General features: G+C 38.3%; 1 long non-coding RNA gene across 1 annotated transcript; it reads left to right on the forward strand.

Annotated features, from left to right (window-relative positions):
- Positions 1 to 3,401: 3,401 nt before the first annotated feature.
- LOC142085601 (uncharacterized) lies at positions 3,402 to 19,002 on the forward strand. Its single transcript, XR_012674771.1, has 3 exons — positions 3,402 to 3,689; positions 6,334 to 6,463; positions 18,394 to 19,002. It is a non-coding gene; the product is annotated as an uncharacterized LOC142085601 (long non-coding RNA).
- Positions 19,003 to 21,266: the final 2,264 nt, after the last annotated feature.

Below are 21,266 nucleotides of genomic sequence, written 5' to 3' on the forward strand. Positions count from 1 at the left end.
ACAAGCAAAGTTCCCAGTTGATTAGAAGCAAATTTGAAAAGTCAGTTTAAAGAAAAATGGCCTTTTCTTCTTACCTTTAATTTTGGCTGAAACCAGTCCTAGTTGCAGATGAGCTGGCTGGAAAAAAAATGAGCTATTTTTTGCCATTTTTTTTGATAAAATGCTTAATTTTTGCTGGAAATTGAAAAGGATATTGCATTTTTTACTAGGAAAAGTAGATCTTAAGAAATGGATAGGTAAGTCTTGAGACACTGTCTTCTAAGCATACTGTAGCTTAATAACCAGAATGCGTCCTGGTAAGTAATGCATCAGAGAAATATTCCTGAGTAAATCACCTCCAGCTTCAGCAAGGGTTCATGATTAACTTCCACCAACTTTTACAAATAAACATTAAGGACCTGATTCTAGTCTCATCACTCTTTAGAGTAGCTTAAGTCCATTGTCTATCATGGAGGTTATCTCCGATTTACATCAGAGAGTGAAGAGGACCAGGGCTTATAACCTCTGAGCACAGCGGTAGTATCACTGTTGCCCGCTGTGCGGTGACAAGTGACGTGTGGAAAGCTTGCAGGGTCACAGCTCAAACCTTGAGTGCTTGCCTTGACCCTGTGCATTGTTGAATCGCAGAACTATGCAGTAAACTATGTCAGAACAAAGTTCTTCCTTGTAATAATTCTCTCATTACTGAGTTGTAGGCTGGCTGTGAAGGAGGGGAAATAGCTATTCTTATCGTTGGATAAGAAGCTGGATCGTTATTCCAGCTTTACTTGGACAGATAAAATTCTCTCTCCCGTCTCCTTCCAGACTCTTCATTTGTCTTTGATACTGAACTGCCCAGTGAGAACCTCGGTGCCTGCTGGGTTATGTATCCTAGGGGTTGATGTAACTCAGTGTCCAGCTTCAGTGGAGGCAACAAAATCTATTATTTGAAGCGACCATGTAAGCCCGGCCACTTTCTGCAGTCCCTTTGTATGTCCATTCCCTTTGTATGTCCTCAACATCCACAATTGTTGGGTCAAAGATGCTCTTTTTAGTATTTGGTTTTGGACTTACTGTCCATGAACTAGCCTAATCCATTTTTAAACCTGCTGTTACTGTCTGCTTTGATAAGCTTGTGTAAACAAATTCCAGTAGTTCACTACCAACTGTGTAAAAAACTACCTGCTTTTATCTGCATATCTCATGCTAGTCTGAGTGCTTCTCATCCTGCTGTTGGGGGGTTTGGTGAATAAGGGTTCTGCATTCACATTATCAACGGTGTTCATGACTTTGTAAACCTCAGTCATACTCTTCCCCAGTGCAGTGAGGAGTACATTTTATTTATTTTATTGGTATTACAGGCAGTGATATCATGGTTCACTAGATGATAGATTTTGTGCTTTTCAGCAGCTCTTACTTTAATGCCGTATTTGGAAGCAAGAATCTGGCAGAGCAGCCCACTGGGCAGCAGGATCAAAAGCTTAAAACTGGTATTGCAAGGGGACTTGTTTGTAAGAGAAGTGTTCCTTGAGGAAGAGCCATGGCCAGGGAAAATTCAGCCTGGGCAGGGAAAACTGGCTTGTAAAGTGGCTTGTAAAAACCATTGCAAAATTATATTGTGAAAATTGCTGAGTTGGTGTCCAGTTAAGCTGTTGAAGATACGCTTCTTCATGCATACCTTTTCCCCTGCTCTTCTGATCTGTCACCGGGCAAACTATGTTTCTCTTTGCAGAAGCCCCTTTGGGTCAATATTTGGTGTGTCCTGTTGCCAGCCAAGGACCACGTTTCACTGCAACAGCACAAAGGAGAATAGGAAAGACGGAAGTTAATGAAATAAATAGTTTGGTAGCAGTGAGAATATTGTTACAAAATAAGAGAGCTTATTATTTTTTAAAAGCTTTCTTTAAGTTGAATGCAATTCTGCACTGTTCAGAAAGGCAGAGAATATGAGGAAGTGGTGAAAACCAAGGGTAGTTAAAGGACGATAAGGCTAGATGATTTTTTTTTTTAAAGTTTTTTACACAGAAGTTCTCCATCTGCAGCTCACAAACCACCTGTGAAATGTAGGAGGTTTCTGCTGGGTTACAGCCAGAAGCTCTTGTGTGCTGAATATGATGTACAATACGCCTACTCCTAAAATTGTCTCAAAATCAGTGTCACAAAAAATTCAAGAAAAATAGAAAAGCAATGAAGCCTCCTGGGCTGCATATACCCGGGGACAAAATGCAATCAAAATGGGATTCCTCTCCACAGCAAGCCTCCTCCCACCCCACAGGACAGGCAGTGTGGGAGGGAGTCATCTCACTGAAATTCAAAGGGACAGAGCAGGGTGAGGACAGAGGAAAAGGGAGCATGGGAGCCAGGGAGCTCTCGGGCAGGAGTGGATATGGAGGTGATCTGATGCCCCATCCCTGGAAACATTCAAGGTCAGGTTGGACGGGGCTCTGAGCAACCTGATCTAGTTGAAGATGTCCCTGCCCATGGCAGGGGGGTTGGACTAGATGACCTTTAAAGGTCCCTTCCAACCCAAACTATTCTATGATTCTATAAAGAGGATGTGATGATGGGAATTAATATTATTTGATAATGGCATTTGAGATAGGGTTGAAAATCCTAAGGAGAGGAAATGAGGACCAGGAAAATGCAGAGACATGAAGAGTGTGGCACAAAAGGGTCCTTCCAAAACTTTGAGGGAACTCAAGGGAACCAAGTTCATTTTTTTCTTTTGTCTGCAAGTATCTGTGTTATCCAAAAGCAAAGTTTGTGTCTCATCCCCTTTTAAGAGTTACTTCCAAAGATTTAAAAAAAAAAATCCTAGAAAACAGTGTTATATGATCATTGAAGCTGCAGAATGAAGCATGAAAGATATTATAGAATGCCAAATTAATGTCCATCTTCATATAGATATTCGGATACTATTATGAGCAAAATCATTATGTTGTTTTTTTCCCATTTTGGGGTGGGGGGGTGCCTTTTTCTAACACTCTATGAAAATTGCAGATGACAGGCAATATATTACCCAAGATCTCATCCCTTAAAGCTCGATTTCTGCTGAAACACAGTAGAAGATGCTTATTCCATCTCTCTGTCACCTTGCCCACTAGAAGTACTGGCTCCTTATGTATGGATGCAGTTGTGCGGAGAGTACATCCCGTCTGCTGGAGTTCGTACGACTGTATCTGCACTAGGAAATTATCTTCCAACGGGATTTAACAACTACAGGTTCTGAAGAGAAGCTGTTGGTTGCATTTATGTCTTATGCATGTGTCACATGCTTGCTCTAACAAATGTAGAGGATCTTCCTTGAGCTGTCAGCTCCTACTTATGTGCATTTATAAAGCTAAGTTACTCTTGATCTCCCCACCAACCTGCTTACTGCAGAAATGTGTGTGTTAGCTTATGCAAAAAAATAGGTGGAGAAAGACATAGAAAGTAATTGAAACTATCAGGTCTTTTAAAATGGATGCCTGTCATTTGGCTGTGGTTTGTTTTTTTTTTTACAGGCTTTAGATACTAGCCGTAGTTGTTGTGAACTAATGAAGGAGGGGTTCATGGCTAAGGAAGGGACCTCACAAGGAAGCAGTTACTAGGAGTCTGCCTGGGTGACAGATCCATCTATTTTCTCCTCTAAGAGCATCACATACACCCTAATGAGGGAAAATGCCCATCAAACTCTGCAGCTTCAATTGGACTTTGGAAATGAAATGAAGGTAAATTCAGAGAGGGAAAATACCAAGGTTGTTCAGCCATTCTATGATTTTTATTCTTTTTTTTACTAACTGTATTAAACACTTTTTTTTTTTTTTTTTTTTAAATAAAATAGAATCATCTTCTTCTGTGCATTTCATAGCATAACCCTCCATGAAACCTAGACAGGGAAAAAAAAATCCTCTGTGATAAAATTTTAAAGTGAAATGTTTTCAGAAACCAGGGGGAGTAATGATGGGGGGAAGTGATGCAAAATTTCTTTTGACAAGAAGATGACAAGAGACGAGTCTGAAGAGATTTATGCATACTTTGGGAGGAAAAACCTAAACTGATGCATCTGATAGCTGACTTGGGATGAGTCATTCACTCTTTATTTGCAGTGAAAGGCTGCTTTAATGATTTTAACATTTATCCATTAAATTTTTCTCCTTGATCTATAATTCAAAATGCTATAACAACTCCTCGAAGATTAGGACACACGTTTATTTTAATGTGGAAATGGATCACCAGTGTTGCATTACTGTGCTAATCTCAGCACTGGGTGGAAGGTTTTAGTCAGGACCGATCTTCTGTGGAAAAAAGGCTTGTGCCAAGGCGCTTCTGGTGGAAGATATTTAAAATAATGATTTCTGATGCTGAGTCACAGTGTTGTCACAGCACTATTAATAATAAACTGGGAGAACATTTGTCTTGCCATATGGGATGAGACTAAATAGTCCAACGTCTGCCTCTGGTATTGGATGGCATTATATAATGTTATTGCATGAGGTATATACATTTCCTCTTCTCCTTAAATGCACAGGATAGATTTTAACTACCTGAAGAAATGGAGTGTTGTTAGACAGAATTGACTTGATTTGTTTTGGAGACTGTGGCAGTTGTCGAGGCTTCCTTCTCTGCCTCAGTCGCTTGTAAGGAGATTTAGTTTAACTGTGTTAAATTCTGTGCACACACTCATATTCAGAAAGAAAATGTCTTTAATTTGATTTTAACTTAAATTGCTTTGGAAGTCAGGTAAAGAAAATTGAGTCAAGGCATTTTTAATTCTTAATACAAATGTCTGAATAATGGTTTAATGCAATTTAGCTAAACCACTTCAGAAATTCATTGGGATTAACCCTTTTGCTCCCATGCTGACAAACTTGGAGAGTGCTCCATGGGCACTCTTTATATGGCATTAATAACAGGCTGGTATTTGGGAATTCGGAAGAATTTTGGCACTAATCATGAATTCTGTATACGTATTCAGATGTAAGCGTTTACCTGCATGCTGACTGGTAATGAATCATCAGTTTGCCGCCATTTCAATACAACGCACTAAACAACAGTGGGGATGACACACAGATCTTAGACAAGCGCCTCTCTACCTCTGTGTTAAGATTTCAAACCATACAAGACTTTGCCTGGTAGGCCAGAGAAGAGCATGAAGCTAACCTCCTAGGATGGGCTTTATGAGGCAGCTCGAGGAAAGTCCTGGTTTCGCTGAGCCACACAAACCCAGCCTAAGCCGCTCCGTGCCAGAGCTGAGCAAACCGCTGCACTCGCTGGCTCTTGGCAACCTGTAGCACACCTCTGCTTGGGTTTAAATGAGGTTTCAGTCCCCCTCAAAAGGTCAAGGGTACTTCAATTTGGCCATTTAGGCTGTCTTTCCTGATAAATGCCTCTGCGGTACATCTTCTTGAGTTTGTTGTCTCCAGAAATGCTTTATATAGGAGAAAACAGAATTCCTGTGTTGTTTTATGCCATCTAAAGTTGTCATCTTCATCCTCCAATAGGTAAGATTACCTTGCCTCTCACCTCCTTACATGTCTCTATCCTTTGTGTCACCTTCTTCAGTGTGTCACCTATCCCTGGAGGAAGACTTAGTCTTTCCCTTTTCTACTAAACTTTCTAAAATTGCCCTCCTCAGTAATAAATTGGTGCCAAATATATTTCATAGCCTTCCTGTCCCAAGTCATTTGGCAGCTATTTTAAAAATAAGATCGTATAAAGATTAGCAAAGTCAACTCTCTGTAAATATTCAAGATGACTTAACTAATGGGGAAGATGTAAGGCAACACAGTGACTAAAGCAAATATTTAAAATAGAAAAGCAATGGAGTAAAGTTGCTTTCTATCTCAATCAAATAAAATTCTTAAACAGCTATCCTGCTAAATTTTTTAAAAAATCAGTTTATTCTTATGCTGACATAAAATAAGGGAGTTAGATTTTAAGCTGAGGGATTTGCTATAATCCTTTAAACTATAACCCTCTCCTTTTTGCTAATATTGTAGATATCTTTGCACAGTATAGTTCAGACACAGCATGTTGAGTTGAGGACTATAGCATCACGCTATTGCCGGACACGAATAAATCTAGCTTCCATGTCTGCCTGAAAACTGTACTGGGAAAACCCATTAAAATAAGGAAAACTGAATCAGGATTTTATGATGTTTGAGAAAGCTGCAAACCTGAGATAAAGAATTCACCTTTTTTTTTTTTGTGAATAGGCACAACATGCGTCTCAGGACAAGCCTGCATTTACTTCAGTGAAATGTGGATTAAAATGAACGTGGATGGGAAATGGAAAATATCACCATTTCTAGTAATGTTGCTGTCTCATTGAGGATAGATTCTAACTGAGAAATTATTCTTTTTCTGTTGCAGAAGTAAGAACCTCAGGCTGGCCAAATGAAATTTTCTTACAAGAATACTTCAGTGCTAATGACAATAACAATGAGGAATCCAGCAATTCAATGCCGGAGGATGCTGCTGAGGAATATTTACATAAGGGCAGGTAATTAGTGCTGCTGCTTCCATTAAAATTAGAGGGGGGGAAACTGCAATGGAGTCACTGGGGCAAAGGGATTTTTAAATTGTAAAGAAATCATGTTTACACTGTGAATCCAGCTGAACTAAGCAAGCTAATCAATATGGTGGGCAAATTCTATTAACAATACAAAAAAATAATTAAATAATAGCAAAGAATAATTAAATTATAGCAAAGAATAGTAAATGTTTTGAGGAAAGGGACAAAGCTGACGGAGCCCGAGTTGGTCAATGAAGTGGAGTTACTGATCTTCAGCTTTTTTCTGCCTCTCTAAAATAATCAAAGACATGATACTGCATATCACTTTCAACAGTATAGAACCTTTCACTATTGCCCAAACGAGATGGGGCATACGTGTGGGAAATGGGAAGAGAAAAATGAACACCAAAAAGAATTTGATTCAGCTGAAGTTGGAAGTTGGAAGAAAATTTCAGGTCAGGCTTGCAAATCCTTGATGAATAATTCTAACAGAAAATAGACCTCAGTGGACCCAGTTTTCTTTTTGATGTAGCACCAGTGAAGCCATGATGAGTTACATGCAAGTTACAGCAATGATGAGTTTGGCACAGACTCTTCAATGAATATATATGGAATTAGCCAACTGGTAGGGGTTTTTGCAAATTCCAAGTAGCCTTTTTATTAACAGAATGGTGATTTTTTTTTTTTTTCTAACTTTGCTAGCAGTAGAATTTTTTTCTTCCAACTTTGAATGATGTTATTTGATTTAATGGAAAATTTTGAAAATTTCAGGTCAGGGATGGGCTATTGCTCTTTTTATATAGTGCCTTAGAATAATGGGTTCTTGATCTTGATTGGAGCCTTTCATGGCTTCAAATAAATTGAAGTATTTTTCTTGCTTATACCCTTGCCTTTGTGTCTGGGGAACTGGGATAGGGAGTAAGGACTGGTTTGGGCACAGTGGCCTGCATGCTGGGCAGTAGAAGAATGAATGAATGAGAATCAACATGTTTGGTAAAAAATAGACATTCTCCTTACAGCATTACCAGTTGCAGAAAAAAATCTATTTGGTTTAATCTGCCTTTTTTTTTTCCTTGCTGCAATCAAATAAAATGCAGGGTTTAGTTTTGTGTCAATATGAAAATTAATTAACATAAATTGTAAACCCACTCTCTTTCTGAGAGTGCTAAGTTTTCTTGTTATTTCCCTTTTAAATGGAATCCTAAAGGGGAAAAAATCAGATACCATGGCATAAATACTGCATTATACTTAACTGATTTATATTTATAAAGCTAATTCCACTTCTTAATGCAATTCAAACAGGAAAAATGCTTCTCTGAGAGGGCTGTTTTAGAAGCTGGATCAAGCATGCCAATGCAGTCAAAATGAACTGGGGTTTCTGGCCTGACTGTCTCATTTTTTACATGGCCTCTTCCCATTCTCTCATGTTATTTTTCTCAGTTTAGTAACATACTCCAGTGAATTTCTTCTTGGCTAAGAAAATAACTCTGTGCAAAATACAGATCTGAGGTGACAGCTGCTTCTGACCTTCATGCATATTATATTATAGAGCTGGTCAACTTAGAGCTCTGGCATATTGGAAATTTAGCCCTTGACATTGTCCCTGTAATGAGATGAGGACACGTGGAAATTGAAGGGCTTTTCAGAGCGTAACATAAATGGCTGGCACAACAAGGCTGATCCTTCATAGTCACTTGGGTACCGGATAATGTCATAGGAGGTCAGGTGTATTTCCTGATATAATGCGTCAAGTTACAGCGGGGATTAATGAGGCCCTCTGAGAGCTCAGTTTTTCATGGTCTCTTTTATTCAGAAAGGGATTTAGTTGTTAGTTTTCAGAGATTAAAATATGAGAATCTTTAATTGAGATATCTGGCATGTGCACCTGTTGTTGCTTATGAGTTAGCTGTAACACATATTAAGAACTTTCATGAGCCACGGATTTGAAACTCTCACCAAGCAGGAGGAAAGTAGGAGCTAGTTAGACAAACTTCATCTTAACTAGCCCAGAAGCAGGACAGAAAATAGTAAGTAGAAATATGACCTCAGAATAATTTCTAATTGATTGCAATTTCCAGCAGAGCAAGGGAATACAGGTGGGGTCTGACTTCTGGCATAGCAACCTGTAGCAGTGACTCGGGGCTGTTTGTTCTACAAGATGAGTTCATCCAGGTACCCAGACAAGTCACTCAGACTATTAGTTCTGTAAATGTAGATGTTGCTGTGTTGTGAAGGAGATGGATTAGAGTGAGAACTCTGGAAATTTTCCTTACAAGACCTGCCTAAGGCTGAGTATAGTTCTTTTTGTCTGGCACAGAGAAACAATGGCTCTTTTTTTCGTCTCTGGAATCACACTTCCTACACGTAAAATTGTGAAATTGCCCACCTCAAAGGCTGCTGAAGAGACTAACGTTTGTAGGGAACTGACATTGATTAGACAGAAAACTGCATATTTGTGCAATATAACGCTATCAGAGAAAAATGGAGAAGCCTTCAAAAATGAAGAAACTGCATTCTTTTAGACTGTAGTATATGGGGTCTTGCTGTAGCCTCTTCCTTCCATCTGTAGTCATGCATGTTCCACTGTCGCATCTGCTGCTGGTGTTTTCTTCTGTGATAGGACTATATCTTATTCATTCGTGATAAGTCAGGACCATGTAGTAGCTGTGAATATCCAAACAGCCTGCATGAGAATTAGTTGTCATTATTTTTATTGAACTGTAATGTCTCTGAATGGGTGTAAATCAAATGTTTTAACCATGTCAGCGTAGGTTCTTGTGTGCTGGCTACAAAAGTGTACCTGGTGGATGAACCTTATTCCAAGGGAGGCTGTTTACTTGTGGTCGTGTTGTGGTCCTCAGGCAGAGAATAAAGGAAAGTTGAGCACAAACGTGCCTCAGATTAATACTGCTAAAGATGTCAGAAGGCAGACAGGGACCATCTGTTACAGAGCAGGTTCTGCTCCCCACAGGCACTAAAATAAAGGTTTCCTTTGGCTCGCTGCTTTTAGGCTCCCTAGGGTTTCTGTTTAGGACTGCCCTTTTGCTGATCATCTGAAGGTGTCTTTGATCCCAGTAAGAGCAATCATGTTTAAATTTTTTTTTTCTCTCTTTAATTAGCCTCTCTCTCTTTTCAAGAATGCAGTTAGATACTACATCATTTTCCTAGACCAGTTTTTTGAGTCCCTTATTTTATTTAACTATTCTGTGATATGGCTAATACAACATCTCATGTTGGATAATTTATTTCCTCTCTGGCGTAGAAAGCCATTAACCTTAACTATTTATTCAGTAACATTTTTGTTCTATTTAATGGTGTCCAATCCATCTCTGGGATTAGTAGTGTGAATGTTAACCAAGCTTTTGCAAGTTTTTCCCAAAGGCCCAGTAGAAGTTCATATTTTATATAAAATATAAATTCTAAAATATCATATATTTTACAATTGTAATGCAGAGTTATTCATTGCCTGTTCAAGAATAGGCATTTATCACAGCCTTGACTACTGTAATTTTACCATATTCCAGCCTAACTGCCCAAGGTTACACTGGTCAGAACATCATTATTCTGCTTCCCTGTTGTGACTTACAAGCAATTGAACTGGGATCAGGGCAGAGGCAGCAATAGATTGGCAAGGACGTCTCACTGCCTCTAATTCACCGGAATGAGCTCTATGGACTTTACAAGATCCAGTCTATACTAGATCATGGCAGTCAGCCTCAATAGGATGGATACTTTTAATGAGGAGCTTAGCATATCTGCTTGGTAGATGATAAAGTAAGAGTCAGAGAAGCCAGATGTGGGTAAAAAGTTGCACCCTTTTACATGCTGGATTGAACTGGTAATGTATACCTAGCGCTTGGGACGTGACACCTCAGAAAGACTGCGTAAAATAAATCCAACGCACGGAACAAACAGGGGCAGCAGGAGACTGGAGTTGCCTTTGCTGTTGGGTGAGCTGCTGGAAGCTGGCAGGGGCTGGAGATGACATGGTGTAGAGGAAAGCTGGCTGGCGCAGTGAGCAGTACACACTATGGCACAGTGAGCAGTCCACACAAGGATCAGCCTCATTTTTCAAGACATCTACTGAGCTGGTGCTGTAAGTACCCTGCCTTCCTGGTGTATGTTATTATAAAATATGCAATGGATGTGTGCTCCTGCCTAACCCCCTAAATGTTGCTTCCAACCTCTCTCCTTCATCTCTTTTTCCAGGCTTATGTCAGCAACCCCTTCCTAACCTCACAGACCTGCCACTTCTCATGTGGGAACCCTCACCACGCTGGTGCCAATCACTGGCCTTGACCTCTGGCCATCTTTCCACCTTATGAACTCTCTTAGGGAACTGAAGATGTAAATATCTTTGTTGGCTTTTTTTTATAGCTCTGAATTTCACCCCCCTCTGTATTATATCTGTTGACTTATAACTGCCTTAATTTCTGTAAAGCCTTTTGGTGTCTAGAATGTGTGAATGTATGGTCTTTCAGTAGCATTTTAAAAATTAAAATTGGAAACATTTCTAAAGGTCACAAAAGAGGGAAGGTAACTTGGGGAAGATGTGAGGGTAGACTTCTGGACACTCTCCTGGGCATTGCTGTAGACACCGGTATGATGTTAAGCCTGTTTCTCTGAGCATCCATTGAGCGTGAATGTCCATCCCACATAAGGGCACAATGAGAATTATCTCTTCCAAGTGGGAGATTTTGATGAGGCAGAGGAGGTGGCCGTCTCTGAGTTTGTATTTTTAAGTGCCTACAACAGTGCAAACCAGAGTCTAGAGGCTTTTAGCCCCTCCTTAATATACAATTACTGCTTCTATAGCATAATGAAAAGTGTTGCAAAATTGAAACAATGCCATAAAATGGCAAATTTAATAATTTTAAACTTGTTTTTCTTCTGCAAATAATTTCAAAATTCTGAGATATATCATCTGCAAGAAATACACTGAGATGTAAGTTCATTCACAAATAATTTTTAAGCAACTTGTTATTCTTAAGCAGCATGTAAATTGTAAATATTATAATCAACACAAACCTGAAATTAAAATTTGTTTTCTATCAACATCTCTGGTAGTAAGGGCTTGAGTTTTTACGCAGGGCAATAAGATGGTCCTGAAAAGATTCAACGAGCATTCTCAAGACGCTAATTTATTATTATTTTTCTACTATTAATTTAGTAACAGCAGAGCCTCACCGAGGGAGAACAACACTGCCACCACCATATTCTTTAGATATCATGACCTAGGCTACTACTATGGTTATCTAAGGATTCATGTCTAGATAGCCACTTGCTTCTTTTTGCGTCAATAGTGAGGTGGTTACTGACAGTATCCCGGTCAAAGCTGCTGTAGTGACAAATCTCATCATTGTTGTAGCTCCCAGGACTCCACACTGCAGAGAGATATTCTCCAAACATGTCTGTCAATTCTTGGCCGTAGCAGAGATAAGAGTTTCTTCTGCGTCATTCTCTGAAACCTATAGTGTTATACCAGCTGCTTGCAACAACACAGAGTCAGATGGGGCAAACCAAGTGGCAGGTTAACATATAAATTTGTGCCCTCCTCAACATCTTCAGCATTGTTACAGATGCTGTGTGTTCACAGCTCAGCTGCTGGCTTCAAGTATTAACCAACATCAGCTCAACCCGGTAAGTCTCTTAACGGCCTTAATATCTTAATGCTGACAACCACCCGCTAACAGCCTTATTACCGTCCTTAAGTATGGGAGACTGCCAGTTTTGAAATAGAAGTAAATCAGCTTTTTTGTCATCTGTTTGTCTCAACTAGACCAGTGTGAAGCTGCCAGAAGAGAAACCTGAAACCAGAATGCTCCTCTGCATGTAGCAAAATTACCTCTTCCTCTCCATTCCACTCCAGAAATGTGTCTCCTGGACTAAGAATGTCTAGATAGAGTTGTGAACATAATTGATTTTCTAGTTTGACCACTGAACTGAAAAATGAAAATATGTTCAGCTTGGGTCAATGTGATTTTTTTTTTTTTTTTTCCAACTGGCTCTGGGGTTTTTTTCCTAGGTATAAATTAAGGAGGCAAAATCCATCTAGTGGTTCTCCTAGAGAGCCATCTTAGGCACTAACGTTCAAGTTTATGACTCTTCTGCATACATAGAAAGTGTCCATCTCAAATTTGAGATCTCTTGTCTGTATTATTGCTGCTGATTCCTTTCCCCTCTGATTTACTTTTTTCTTCGATTCTCAAAAATGAAAATGTCTTGCAGCATTTTGTTTTCCTTGAATTAAAGTCAATAACCACTTTTTCTGACATCAAAGATCACACTTTCAGTCAGATTATTTCATTCAAGTTGCCTCCTATGACCTCTCCAGCTTTTCCCCAGTACTTATTGATCACTGTTTAATTCTGTTTTTCTTCTGTGTTGCACTAAAAGAGATTTCAGTGAAGCAGCCTAATTCAGTGCTCCTCAATAACATATCAGCCCCGTTTGTGGTGTTTCTTGGGGTGCTTGATCAGCTAACACAGCATTTGAGCCCTGAAAACATTTTCTTTCATTAGAAGAATGCTAAATATTGTGAAACCAGCTTCAGAATTAACTCCAGAACACTAAGATCTCTCAATGAGATGCCATCTAGAAAATCACAAAAATTATGTCTTTAGGTCAGAGATTAAACAGGGGGGGTAAAATTAAGCAGCTGTCTAAAATTAAGCACTTGCGTATGTGCGTTTTCAGCTCTCTGGACAGTACATTTAGTACTTGTGAAAGGATCTCCATAGTCTAGTGTGGTGAATAACGATTTGTGTTGCATAAATCCTTTTTCAAAGCTGAGAAGACAGACAGATGCTGAGAAAGACTTCTCTGAATTGTCTGTAGAATAGAAAATTATACAATTTTTGTATGACAGTATGAAAACGAAACTTATGTCAATTTCTGATGAGCAACTAAATCAGAAGCCCGTTGTACTTAATACTTGTTTCTTTTCATCCTAATGCATAATTCAACTAGATTAAAGGAAATCCCTCAGCTTTATAACTTGCTAGACAGTAGTTTCATATACTGCTTTTGTTGGTGAGCCATGCTATTACTGGATAATTTGTAAAATAGCAGTTTGTCAGGCTGATCAAACAGGACTAATTTTGGACACTTACATTTTCAACTTCAGTGGTTTCTATTCCTTGATTGTAAAATTAGTCTTCAACTAATGGAGAGCTTCTGTGCTGTAAATCCTGTAGATGGCAATGTTACACTGGTATAAAAACTAGTGGAAAACGTACATCTCAATAGCTTCACTCTTTATTAATCAGTGAAGAAAGGCATTAATAGCAACTCAAGATACAGTCTCTGAAACTGCCACAGAGGTAAATATCTACAAACACATCATTAGTAGTAAAAGGTAAGCCTGATTGGATCACTGTTGTTTGTTCTTGTACGGACTTATTGAGGAATCGTGCTTGCTAGGTTTTTTTACAGCAATTTTGTATATGGTTCAACAACAGCCAATTTGCCCAAATACTTACCTGGTTTAAACAGACGCCATTCATTTGAAGGGCTCATCTTCATCTAGGAGAGCTGTCACTCTTCCAGTTAAAAACATGGCATCCTGTTGGACCAGCTCTGACCCTCTTCTGGCAATAATAGTATAATTTTTGTCAGTTTTCAAACGGACATTTTTTATTCCATTTACTTGCTTTTTCTAAATGTTTTGTTGAATCTCATTTTGCTTGGTCGACAGTTTCATCAGTTCCTTTGTATATAGGTTTCGATTCAGTCAAGTACTTAAGTATCTGTACATAAATGTTTGAATTTTCATAGCATCTGTTAGATTATTCAGAAATTGAAAGTTGCACATATCTTCAAGAAGCTTTGTTTTAAACCACACACTTTCACGTTCACTTTCTTGAAGATATTCTGTAGTTTGGGAAAATTTAGTTAGCTCACCCAAAAAATGAGTGAGTTGGGAATCCAGTCCATGCGCTATGTGAGTTAAAAATCCAGTCACAGAGCCTGCATAGCAAATATTCAAAGCACTATCCAGGACAGAGAGTTTATGAGCAATCATTAGGCAGAAATATATGTGAACAAACCATCTGTTCTGTAACTTCAAATAATGAACAAAGCAGCCAAAGAAGTCAGCACAAAGGAATTTTGTAAACCAGTGATGGCCCTAAATTAACCAAATAAATTATTCACTGTGAAATGCTCATCCAGCTCAACAAGCATAGAACTGAAAATGCATTTCTTGAGACCAGGCCTTAAAAAGCTTCATATAAACAAGCCACTACAGTTCTGTAAGCATCATCACGTTGCAACTTTATTTGCCATCATAAGTAATACAGTTGTGGAATAGAATGTTTTATTTGGAAGCCTGAGTAACAGTCTGCAAATCACATAATTGGATGTGACTGTTTCATTTACTGGGTGTACGGATGATTGTGCACAGAAAATTATAAGCATTAATTTTGACTATGAATTAAAGTTTTTCTCTGAAAAGGTAGCCCACGGAATATATACACTATGGTGAAACCTGTACTTCAGCTGGGAATCCCCTTTGTCTTAAGTGACCTTTTGCAAGTATCCCTAGGGTATTCACTGCAATTTTGTTTGACCTTTTGTTAAAAACCAAGCTCTTCTAGACAACTGATATTTGGCAGAGTGATTACTTAAGAGGGGATTCATTGGGAAAAATTCTCAAAGGCACCGACAGGAGCAGGGTGCCGGGTAACCATCAGTAGCACACAGAGCTGCACTATGTTGTGACTCAACACACATGCTCTACATCACTAAGCTTTTTTCTTGACAGACCAAAATAAGTCAGTTTAATGCTCGGGAAGAGAAACCCAGCCACCAGCTGAGGTTGGTGGATTAGAGAATCGCACACTCCCAGATGCCCTGCTCAATCTGCACTAAGAAATTTAGCAAGTATACATGAAATGGGGATATACACCGTGTCTTCCTTTGGGGAAACGTGGATGGTATGTTCCGCTGGAGAAAATGACTGTTTATTCAAGAGATGAACACAGAGAGGAAAGGGAAGAAAGAAGTCCATCTCTTGTTCCCTGCTCGGTTGCTGGCTGGCACAACATAGTATATGGAGGGGAATTGCATGTACCTATGCATTTGGGAGAACAAGATTTGAGGAAGAAGCTGTAAAACAGTTCAGTGCTGGTGAGGCTTGCTTTAGAGACTGGTATTTTATACAAATATTTTTTTTAACCTTCAGAGTGAATTCCCATTTAATGGTAACAACAAAAATGCCTCTAAGGCTTCTGGCAAAGCTTGCACTTCTGTGACTAAAAATCACAAACCTGACACAATCACACTTCTTTTTTGGCACTGTGCATTTCCTTAAAACATGCACCAAACGTTCAGGGTTCCCTTCAGTTTGCCAGCTTCCAGACCAATTCTCCTAGGATGGTGTCAAGCTTTACATTTTTATATCTCTAGTTACATCAATGACTTTACATGAACAGCAACCTGAAGAGAATCCTCTTGTTTTTGTCTGAATGCTTTCTTGTGTTCATGGAAATATACTATTGTTGGAAACATAGGATAACTATAAAGTTATATTTCTGCTCAGGATAATTCTAGTTTCCTTCTTTTTCTTGACTGTATTCTAACTTCCAATGGAGTGACTGGTTAAAAAATAAAGCTTCCTGCCAAACTACATTTTTCTGTAAAGGAGTTTCTCCGCTATGACCTGGCTGTGTGCAGGAGTAGTGCTCTGTTGAAGGCAGACCCCACCACAGTGAAACAGGAAGATTGAACATAACTAGTGGGGAAGGGGTTCACTCCTGGACAAAGGATTGGTTTAAGATGGTTTTATTTCAAGCTCAAGTAAACTTGAAATTGTGGTTGGCTACATTCTGATGAAAGAGTAAAAACTGAGCTTTTTTTTTTTTTTTAATTACATTTTGTCTATTTAATAAAACTTTTCAATTTCCTATGGGTGTCATAGCACGAGTGAGTCTTTAAAAGGATTTTGGGCCTAATCAGTAAATGTGTGTCTTCCCTTCAGCTTCAGGCGCCTGGCTTAGCAGTGAGCCCCTAACACCAGCACAGCAATGGTCTTTCAAGCCTCAGCCTCGTTTCAGTGAGCGCCTTTTTTATACCACTGGAACACCATTAGTGTCAGTGATGTACAAAGATATAAAGGAAATGAGAAGCTAACTGGTCATAAGATTAGATATTATGTGTTTATAATGTGTCTCAAGGCTAATTTAAATAAGAGAAAGTCTTTCCTTTGTCTTCAGTGAGTTTTAACTCAGGAAATTACTGTGAAACCAGGTAAAGATGAGAAATCCGTAACTAACAGTCTCTTGAACTTCTGTCTGAATTTTGAAATGAGTCTTCTTATTTTCTTTCTAGAATAATTTGATTAATTTATCTCTTGGAGCTGAGCCACTAATTCAGGGAACAAGTGGTGAATTTAGTTTTCTATTTATGGATGGTCCTTTGAGATGAGATAATGCTTTCACATAGCTTATCAGTTGTTTTTTGAGTGTTGTTTTTTTTTTCCATTTGTTTCACTCTTTTCCTGGTGAATGGCTTGTTGTGATTATTTGGTAGTCAATATTTGACATGCAAGTCTTGTGGGCTCATTGTGATAAGTCACACAATGCTGTAACTGTCTCTGTATTGAATAAACATAGTGCAGAAGAAGTCTGAAGTCCCTGGGACTGTGAAAGTCTCAAGGAGAAACAGCAACTTAGAAAAGAGAAACTATTTTCTTGGCTTCACCAGACAGGCCTTGCCTAAAGCATAATTCCTTGAAAACTTCCTACAGTAGGGTTTATTGGGAGGGTGCAGAGTTCATCTAAAATTTTCACTGTCGTATTCTACACATTAATTGCTTTGGGTGTGAGATACTCATGAATGTACAGCATTCAGGTCTTAATCTGGATCATTTAATTTCCGGCATGGTTTTGGCCCCAGCTTTTCGGAACAGTGTACCCACAACCTTTCCTGCAGATCTGGAGAGCATGCCGCTTACGTACAGTGACCATACCAGGTTCAGTGCCCAGCTGCACTGGCTATGTGCATGCATGCAGTGTGTCCAGGAACCCTGAAGAGTTTTTCTCATTCTCCGTGCCCACAGAATTTATTTCTTGTAACAGTGCCTTTGACAAAAATAAAGAAAGCTTGCAATGGATGCCTGTATTGTGGGGGTCTCAGTTGTGTGACCTTCTCTTATCTGGACCCTTAAAAGAAAGAGTGAGAAAGGAATGAATATGGATTTGTATGAAGACACTGTTGACACTTAACAGAATCAATAGAAGTCACGCTCCTAAATGATTCTGGAAAATCTTACCTTTCCTCTGTGAACAAATACTGTTGTAATGAGTATTATGCCAAACGGCAACCATTAGAGTATTTTATGCTTTGCAAAGCTAGGATGGCTTGAATATTGTTACCATCCTTTCAATGAGAACAATACAGCACCATAAAAATTAAATACATGTTATTCCTGATTTGCTAGAAATGATTGAAGTATCCCTGTTCTGAAAGCGTAAGTGTATTTCCTTCCCCATTCTCATCCTCCCCAGAAATTGAGAAATGATCTCTGAATCACCAAGAGTATTTTCAGCAGTGGGCCAATTTGTAGGTGTTGAGTTTGTAAAGACGCCCTGCCAAATCATAGAAATCATTTCAGAACACAAGGTGGCTTGAAAGTAGCAAACTGATGTGATAAAATTAAATATATTAAGACACAGTTTTATTATGTGCCCTTTGTCACAAGTTGAGAAATACCAGATACCTGCTTGTAATTATAGACAGTGTCCAACTATATTTTAAAAGGAGTGGATGTTAGAGGCATTCAGATTTAATTACAGCCTTGTTTAAGAAAGAGCTCTAGCCTAATTGCAGTGTCATTGATAGACTGTGGGGAAACTTCCACTGTGGTAGACAGCAGTGTTACATCTGTAAGTACAGGATTTTTTTTTTTTTCTTTTAAGGAATGTTAAGTGTGTAATACAGGCAAAAGAGGAGAGGAGGTATCTTCGCTGAATCATCTGTTCATTTCTGATCTTCTTGAATTACCATTTCTTTTCAAACACACCAGCACACTACAGGGACAGACTTCTTTTCAGGAATGCTAAATAGAAGAAAGAAGAAAGAAAAAAAAAAAAGGTATAATATTTTAAGACACACTGCCATGCTACCCATCATGTGATGCGATTTTTGGCACTGGAATAGAGGAATTATAATGATGATAATTTTTTATTTGGTCAAAACCCAATAATCTTGGTAAATATGCTTAGTTAAATGGAGCAAAAATGTGTTTCTTTTAAGCCACGTCTTTGTGTTTACATGTTATGTAAAAGTACAATGGCAAGAGTGATAATAATAGTGTAGGAGATTCCACTTTATTGTATGATACAGTTGACTGAATACTTATTATATTCAAACACATATTCATTTGGCCTGATGTTAAGCATTAGCATTGCTTAAAAGAAGCATTATTTTTCTTAAAAAAAGTCATGAGTTATCTTGTACTACCATAAAAACCCCTATTCCATCAACTTTTAAATGCTAGTCATGTTTGTACATCTCACTGCTCTGTGGTTTGTACAGCATCTTCTTCCCTTTGTCTATTCAGATTATAATGTCTCTAAGGGCTTATTTTTAGTCTTCTGTGTAAAAACAAAAGCCAAACATTCCCCCCCCACTCCCACCCCCCTCCCCCCCACTCCTCACACTGCAGAAATAGAAATAATAATGGTACTTCTCTTTAGAAGACACCTCAGATGTAAAAGTCTGTGCCAAAGTTTCTCTTCCTACTTGCTCCTACAGGTTTAGGACATGAAGACTGCCCTTTTGCAAGTTTGAGGCTAGATGTAATCTCGCCCTAAGACTCAAGGGCACAGGTAGCTCTATATTACTATGTGCATGTATATATCTACAAATATGTATTAATAGATATATATATCATTTTATAAATGACAAGGGTATGCAACATCAGGAATGACACCTGAACAGTGTATGGGATTAACACTTCTCAGGTGACCTTGGCTTTATTAATGTTTCAACCTTTGAATGTCTTATTTCACAGCTTTGACTTTTTCTGTCCAAACGTTAGCTGCCTATTTAGGAAACAATATGCCTAATTTCATTTTAGCTTTAAGTTTTTGACTTTTCTTTCCAAAAGGATGGGGGGGGAGAATTTGAAGGCAGTTAACATTGTTTATGGTCTCTAATGGAAATGCATGTATGTGTTAGATTAATTTTTGCAAATTATGTTAAGTCATATATTTTAAGACTGAATCTCTCCTTTTTGCTTTCTTCCTATACTTTTGAACACTGAGTTTCTTTTGAACATATGACTTTTTGATCAAGTTTACAGTTCTCTGTAATTTATTAATTTTACCTAAACCTTTCAAAAGTTAGGTCTCTCTCCAAATCCACATTTTTTCGATGACTAATTGAATTTGCAGGATAAGATTACCATCATTTGAGATCTACAGATCTGAAGTGCCATAGATGGTTTTATTGCCGTATGCATGGCAGGCTTTATGTGAAATATTTGAAGTTTTTTGCTGCTTCTCTGATCTGCATTTCTCCCTGCTAATATACTGCTAGGCTTTTTCAGTTAAAAAATGGTAATGATTTTTTTGTGGATTTGAATAATACTACTGGATTTATTTTATTAACTACACTATGGACTAAAGAACTTGAAGAGCACCGATCTGTTTAGTCACTTGGGGCATATGTACAAGGAGATTTAGGCATCTCTGAAATAATTTCTGTGGATCTGGGTCTTTGTGGACAAAACCAGTGTCATGTCTCAAGAAGTACATTAAAGTAATTAGAATAGCCCCTATGTTAAAAGTGTGTTTTGTCTCAAATAATAAGATGGGAGTGTTTAATATTCTCCCAATAATCCGTGAGGATTCATGATTGTGGGCAGAGCCCACTTTGTGTGAGACTGCTGAGGATTCAGGATCATTTCTCACATGCTCCATCCTTTTTCATTCTGAACAAGTTGTGTGAATAATTAATATACTGTAGACCAGAGGTCATAAATGGTTTGCAACAAATAATTCATGCAACAAACTTAGACTCTCTTCTGCTTCCTGAATCTCTGTGAAGGGTTGGCCATTTACTCACATGGAAATTCACTGAATCTTTTGCACTTTTTTTTGCTTTTTGTTAATATTAGTGACACAGTAGGGCATGCCAGGCAAATTATCATTCTAATGCTAATACTCCCTAAGTTTCTTTATTGAATTTGACACAGTGACAGAATCGTTAACTGCAGTCAGCTGTTGATTTCAGTAGTTTACTGAAAGTAGTTTTTATGGTTTACTTGTCATACATGACATTTGAATAATACACAGAATCACTTGGCATACTTAATAATAATACTGCAATACATTTTTGTAATGGCTGTTGCTAAAATATGTGTATTGGCAACTTTCACTGGTACCTACTCTATTCTTATGTCCCTGAAATAAAGTGTTTTATTTATTTGCAACACCTGGAGAGCTATGAGAAGGATATTGTAAAAGCCCATCTGGGCAAGTGAGCAGTAGAAATATAAATTGTAGTGCTGAAAGGCCATATGCGTGAAGTAAAACTGGAGGAGCTTTTGGGTATTTGGTGATATATTTTATAAAGACGTCCTTTTGCCTGCCTTGAAACAATAATGTTGCTAAGTTAGTTATAAATGATATGTGGTTCAGAAATGTAGCTCCATTTGTTGTTTCACTCAAATGTTTTGTCTGCAGATGGTTTGAGCCTGCTGTTAACAAAAGATAAGCACTGATTCTTAAATTTTTATTGACGACTTTGAATACCATTGGTAGAAATCTACCTACCCCATAAAAAG

The sequence above is a fragment of the Calonectris borealis genome, chromosome 9 (genome assembly GCF_964195595.1).
Source record: "Calonectris borealis chromosome 9, bCalBor7.hap1.2, whole genome shotgun sequence".
Lineage (NCBI taxonomy): Eukaryota > Metazoa > Chordata > Aves > Procellariiformes > Procellariidae > Calonectris > Calonectris borealis.